Raw genomic sequence first — 6,999 nt, forward strand, 5'->3', positions numbered from 1 at the left:
TTTAAAAAATCCTATTAGTGTCTTTCCACCCGTCTCCAGCTAATTTGTGGAAAAACACTACATAGGATAAAGTAGAGGAGGGTTTTTGGGCCTTGCAGCGCCGTTTACGGCTGTCTGCACGGTCTCCGTGTGACTGCAGCTCGCCCTGTAGTCTGTGAGCAGCCGTAGCCTGGTTGTCTGCAGCTCAGGGTTTTTCACTGCGTCATACCGCCAAATCAATTTTCTTTTTTTTCAAAGTAGTGTAGTCTGCTGCTAATTTATTTTAAAAAATCCTATTAGTGTCTTTCCACCCGTCTCCAGCTAATTTGTGGAAAAACACTACATAGGATAAAGTAGAGGAGGGTTTTTGGGCCTTGCAGCGCCGTTTACGGCTGTCTGCACGGTCTCCGTGTGATTGCAGCTCTATCCGTTGTCAGTTCAGCCCCCAAAAAATAAATAAATAATAAAGTTCACCAAACACACCAGTTACACACCACTTTACATTTGTGTAGGCCACATTAGCTCATATTCAAGTCTAGTCCACACTTTAGAAAATTAGTGTGTCTTATACCTGTTAGGAGGAGTTGCTCAGGAATAAGCACACAAAGCCGTTAGTACTTTTCTGCTTATCTTTATCAGTCAACCAAGATGAAGAAGGCAGTGAGTAAGGCACGTGGGCGTGGGCGTGGGCGCGGAGCAGGGAGGGGACGTGGGGATTCTGTGCCTGCTGCGGGCACCGGTGAGTCATCAGCACCCACTTTCACAAGGGAACAGTCGTTCATGCGCAGCTTTGTCGCCGAGCGCCGTACACCGCTGCTGCGTGAAGACCAAATTGAAGCCGTTGTGGGATGGATGGCAGCTAATGCATCAACTTCCATTAGTGCCACATCCTCTCAGACACAGAGCACTGGAGAGCAGCCATCTGTCTCTTCACCACCTGCAAAATTGCCCAGGCAGACAGAGATCCCAGGACAGGAGCAGTCTCTACTTCTGTTCTCTGAATCATCTCTTGGCTTGGAAACAGGGGGCAAGCCAAGCAGCATTGGAGAAATGGAAGAAGAGGCAGGGTGCAGTGATGCCCAACAGCTTTTTCTGTCTTCCTCTGAAGAGGCGGGTGGGCCAGTGGCTCCGGTCACCACCTCGCAGGCCGCATCAGCTGATGATGACACTCAGGTGCCACTTACTGGTGCGTGCTCTGCTGCTGAGACTACCCAGGAGGAGCAGTTGGGGGCAGAGGGTAGTGTAGATGATGAGGTCCTTGACCCATCTTGGCGTCAGGGACAGGAAGGTGGTGGGAGCAGCTCTGAGGAAGAGATTCCCCGTACGGCCCAAAGAGGGAGAGGGAGGGGGAAGACTGCGGATCCTGCAGCCTCCGCTTTGGCACCCGTAAGGAGCATGTCTCTTCCAAAAGTCAAAAGGGGGGCTCCCAAGACTTGCAGTGCCTGGTCCTTTTTTGACACAGTTGCAGATGACATTTGCTATGTCAGATGCAAGGTGTGTCATCAAAAAATCAAAAGAGGTCAAAAAGTCGCCAACCTCAATACCTCCAACATGTGGAAACATGTGCGCAACAGGCACCCGGCGGAGTTAGACAAACACACTGAAGAGCTAGGCCAACCAACAGCGGCAGCTACCACCTCTTCAGCTCGTGTTGCCTCTTCCTCTAGCTCACACGCAGCTGGTTCGGCTTCCTCCCAGGATCGCCGTGGAAGAACCTCTGGCCCTGTTGTCCAGAGACCCGCTGTCATTCCACCCGCAGCACCACTTTCCCAGTCAACCACACACTCCCAGCCCAGTCTACAGCCATCGGTAGTACAGGCATGGGAGAAAAGGCGGCCTTTCTCGTCAAACCACCCACGAGCACAGGCTCTGACTGCAGGCATTGCCAAACTTCTGTCACTGGAAATGCTGTCATTCAGGCTGGTGGAGACTGACAGCTTCCGTGACTTGATGTCATTGGCAGTCCCACAGTACAGTGTGCCCAGCCGCTTTTACTTCAGCAGGCAAGCCGTCCCTGCCCTGCACAAGCATGTGGAGGGACACATAAAACACGCGCTACTGAACGCCGTCAGTAGCAAGGTCCACCTCACCACCGATGCGTGGACCAGTCAACATGGACAGGGGCGATACCTTTCCCTCACTGCCCATTGGGTTAATGTCGTTGAGCCGGGTACAGACCGTGCGAGTGGCGCAGGACGTGTCCTGCCCACTCCAAGGATTGCAGGAATCCATTCTGTACGCATTGACTCCTCCTCTTACACCAGTTCCTCAGAATCATCGCTGCAGGAGCCGTCACAGTCCACCTCCACATGGACCCGTGATGAACGTGTACCTGTTACGACTGACATGAGCACAGCCGTGGCCAAACGTCAACAGGCCGTCTTGAAATTAATTTTTTTGGGGAATCGTAGCCACACAGCGCAGGAGCTCTGGAATGCCATCAAGCAGGAGAGCGATGTGTGGTTTGAGCCAGCGAATCTCCAGCCAGGCATGGTAGTGTGTGATAATGGCCGAAATCTGGTGGCAGCCCTGGGCCTCGGCAACCTCACTCACATCCCATGTCTGGCACATGTGCTCAATTTGGTCGTGCAGAGTTTTTTGAGGGACTATCCGGATCTTGATGCACTGCTGCACAAGGTCCGCCTAGAGTGTGCTCACTTGCGGCGTTCCAGCACGGCAAAAGCGCGCATTGCGGCTCTGCAGCGCCGACACCGCCTGCCGGAACATCGCATCATATGTGACCTACCTACCAGGTGGAATTCCACGTTACATATGTTGGAGCGGTTGTGTGAGCAGCAGCAAGCTGTAATGGAGTACCAGCTGTATCAGGCGCAAAAAAGTCGCAGTCAGCGCCGTACAGACTTCACAACCACAGAGTGGGCCACTATGAAGGATGTCTGCCAGGTTTTGCGTCCCTTTGATTATTCCACGCGGATGGCGAGTGCAGATGATGCACTAGTCAGCATGACTGTCCCCCTTATCTGCCTGCTTGAAAAATCACTGCAAGCGCTAAGGGATGATGTTGTGGAAGAGGTGGAGGATGAGGATTCACCACTTCCATCATCTTCTGGACAGTCAGCGCCACGTGGTTCCTCACAAACGCGTAGGCAGGGGACAGTTTGTGAGGAGGATGAGGAGGAGTCAATGGAGGAGGAAGACATCCGTCCAGAGGAGGGAGTTCCCGAATTGTCCAGTACTCAGTGTGTACAGCGAGGGTGGGGTGATGACGAGCGGGCAGAGATCACGCCTCCAGCTGGGGACAGCGTTTCTTGGGCAGTTGGCAGTCTGCAGCACATGGTGGATTACATGCTGCAGTGCCTGAGAAACGACCGCCGCATCGACCACATTCTCAACATGTCTGATTATTGGGTGTTCACCCTCCTCGATCCTCGCTACCGGGACAACGTAGAAAGCCTCATCACACCGTTGAACCGGGAGCGAAAAATGCGGGAGTACCAAGACACACTGGTCAGTTCCATCATCTTCTCCATTCCAACTGAGAGAAGTGCTGCTAGTGCATTCCAAAGCAGCTCAGTGCGTCCAGGCAGTGGTGGAGGCTCTGCACAAAGAGGGAGCAGAAGCAGTGCCTCTGCCCAAGGCAAGACCAGTATGGCCGAACTGTGGCACAGTTTTCTGTGCCCGCCACAAAAGTCTACACCATCACAGACGGCTCCAGTCAGCAGGAGGCAACGGTTCCGTCAGATGGTGACAGACTACATGTCTTGCCCTCTTGCTGTACTCCCAGACGGCTCTTCCCCTTTCAAGTTTTGGGTCTCAAAGCTGGATACATGGCCAGAGCTAAGCCAGTATGCATTGGAGGTGCTGTCTTGCCCTGCGGCCAGTGTATTATCGGAACGTGTCTTTAGTGCTGCAGGTGGTGTACTAACTGACCGTCGCATGCGACTATCCTCCGATAACGTTGACCGGCTTACTTTCCTGAAAATGAACAAGGCCTGGATCTCGCAGGAATTTGCCACTCCTCCTCCTGATTAAATAATTAGGTCACTGTATACGTTATCCAGGTCTCCTGTTGTGTTCATCTTTCTACCACCTGAACTTAAATTCCTGGGCTCCAACACCGCCAGTTGAGGCTCAGATGTGCCGTCTGCACAGTCAAAACATACGACCCAGTGTTATTGGGTTTCAGTAACGTCAGCTGATCCCCAGCTGTGTAGCCGGCAATGTGTCATGCGACCGCCACGCTGACACAACAACTGAAATGTAAGGGAATCTGTCCCCCCCCCCCCAAGGCGTTTGTTACTGAAAGAGCCACCTTGTGCAGCAGTAATGCTGCACAAGGAAAAAGGTAGCTATTTTGGTTTTGCTCCTTGCACACGCAAAACTTAACACTTATAAAATGTGTCCACTGATACCGTAAAACCGTCCCGGAGGTGGGACTTTCCTTCGTAATATGACGCAGCACAGCCGTCATTCCTACCCCCCCGGCGCCGCGCCCCGGCTCCTCAGCGTTGTTTGATTCCGTCCCGGAGCCTGCGCTGTTATGTTATCCCGTGGCCAGGCACACTTAGCGCTGCCCGTCTTCTGGCATCATTTGGTGTCAGGCTGGCTGCGCCTGTGCGGCCACGCTGGCCGAGAGCCCGCCTCGCAGTGTCTTCTGATTTAATCCCACTGGGGGCCTGGGATCTATGGACATGCGCAGTGCATATCTGAACCTCCACCTCTCACTCATCTCCCTATGGCTTCTTCAGACTGTTCAGTGTCAGCTGGTCCCTAATAGCATGCCACGGCCGTGACACCGCACAGTCTGAAAAAGAAGCCGTAGGGAGGGGAGTGAGAGGCGAGGATATGCACTGCGCATGGCCATGGATCCCAGGCCCCCAGTGGGATTACATCAGAAGACACTGCGAGGCGGGCTCTCGGCCAGCGCGGCCGCACAGGCGCAGCCAGCCTGACACCAAATGATGTCAGAAGATGGGCAGCGCTAAGTGTGCCTGGCCACGGGATAACATAACAGCGCAGGCTCCGGGACGGAATCAAACAACGCTGAGGAGCCGGGGCACGGCGGCGGGGGGGTAGTAATGATGGCTGTGCTGCGTCATATTACGAAGGAAAGTCCCACCTCCGGGACGGTTTCACGGCTTCAGGGGACACATTTTAAAAGTGTTTAGTTCTGTGTTTGCAAGGAGCATGATGAAAAGAGCCACCTTTTCCTTTTGCATCTTTTGTGCTGCACAAGCTGGCTCTTTCAGCTACAAACGCCTTGGGGGGGGGGTTAAAGGTTCCCTTTCGACTTTCTCAGGCTTCGGCCTACATTGTGTTCCTCTGCTTTTCCACCTGCCCCTGGGCTCCAACACCGCCAGTTGCCGTCCAGAAGTGCTGTACGCACAGTCAACAGTCCCTCCTCTGTTATTGGGGTTCAGTAACGTCAGCTGTTCCCCTGCTGTGTGTGTGGCAATCCCTCCTACCTCCTCCTACCTCCTCCAACCTCCTCCTCCTCCACCTGTCCCTGGGCTCCAACACCGCCAGTTGCCGTCCAGAAGTGCTGTACGCACAGTCAACAGTCCCTCCTCTGTTATTGGGGTTCAGTAACGTCAGCTGTTCCCCTGCTGTGTGTGTGGCAATCCCTCCTACCTCCTCCAACCTCCTCCTCCTCCACCTGTCCCTGAGCTCCAACACCGCCAGTTGCCGTCCAGAAGTGCTGTACGCACAGTCAACAGTCCCTCCTCTGTTATTGGGGTTCAGTAACGTCAGCTGTTCCCCTGCTGTGTGTGTGGCAATCCCTCCTACCTCCTCCTACCTCCTCCAACCTCCTCCTCCTCCACCTGTCCCTGGGCTCCAACACCGCCAGTTGCCGTCCAGAAGTGCTGTACGCACAGTCAACAGTCCCTCCTCTGTTATTGGGGTTCAGTAACGTCAGCTGTTCCCCTGCTGTGTGTGTGGCAATCCCTCCTACCTCCTCCAACCTCCTCCTCCTCCACCTGTCCCTGGGCTCCAACACCGCCAGTTGCCGTCCAGAAGTGCTGTACGCACAGTCAACAGTCCCTCCTCTGTTATTGGGGTTCAGTAACGTCAGCTGTTCCCCTGCTGTGTGTGTGGCAATCCCTCCTACCTCCTCCTACCTCCTCCAACCTCCTCCTCCTCCACCTGTCCCTGGGCTCCAACACCGCCAGTTGCCGTCCAGAAGTGCTGTACGCACAGTCAACAGTCCCTCCTCTGTTATTGGGGTTCAGTAACGTCAGCTGTTCCCCTGCTGTGTGTGTGGCAATCCCTCCTACCTCCTCCAACCTCCTCCTCCTCCACCTGTCCCTGGGCTCCAACACCGCCAGTTGCCGTCCAGAAGTGCTGTACGCACAGTCAACAGTCCCTCCTCTGTTATTGGGGTTCAGTAACGTCAGCTGTTCCCCTGCTGTGTGTGTGGCAATCCCTCCTACCTCCTCCTACCTCCTCCAACCTCCTCCTCCTCCACCTGTCCCTGGGCTCCAACACCGCCAGTTGCCGTCCAGAAGTGCTGTACGCACAGTCAACAGTCCCTCCTCTGTTATTGGGGTTCAGTAACGTCAGCTGTTCCCCTGCTGTGTGTGTGGCAATCCCTCCTACCTCCTCCAACCTCCTCCTCCTCCACCTGTCCCTGGGCTCCAACACCGCCAGTTGCCGTCCAGAAGTGCTGTACGCACAGTCAACAGTCCCTCCTCTGTTATTGGGGTTCAGTAACGTCAGCTGTTCCCCTGCTGTGTGTGTGGCAATCCCTCCTACCTCCTCCTACCTCCTCCAACCTCCTCCTCCTCCACCTGTCCCTGGGCTCCAACACCGCCAGTTGCCGTCCAGAAGTGCTGTACGCACAGTCAACAGTCCCTCCTCTGTTATTGGGGTTCAGTAACGTCAGCTGTTCCCCTGCTGTGTGTGTGGCAATCCCTCCTACCTCCTCCAACCTCCTCCTCCTCCACCTGTCCCTGGGCTCCAACACCGCCAGTTGCCGTCCAGAAGTGCTGTACGCACAGTCAACAGTCCCTCCTCTGTTATTGGGGTTCAGTAACGTCAGCTGTTCCCCTGCTGTGTGTG

Source organism: Ranitomeya variabilis, chromosome 4 (assembly GCF_051348905.1).
Source record: "Ranitomeya variabilis isolate aRanVar5 chromosome 4, aRanVar5.hap1, whole genome shotgun sequence".
Taxonomy (NCBI): Eukaryota; Metazoa; Chordata; class Amphibia; order Anura; family Dendrobatidae; genus Ranitomeya; species Ranitomeya variabilis.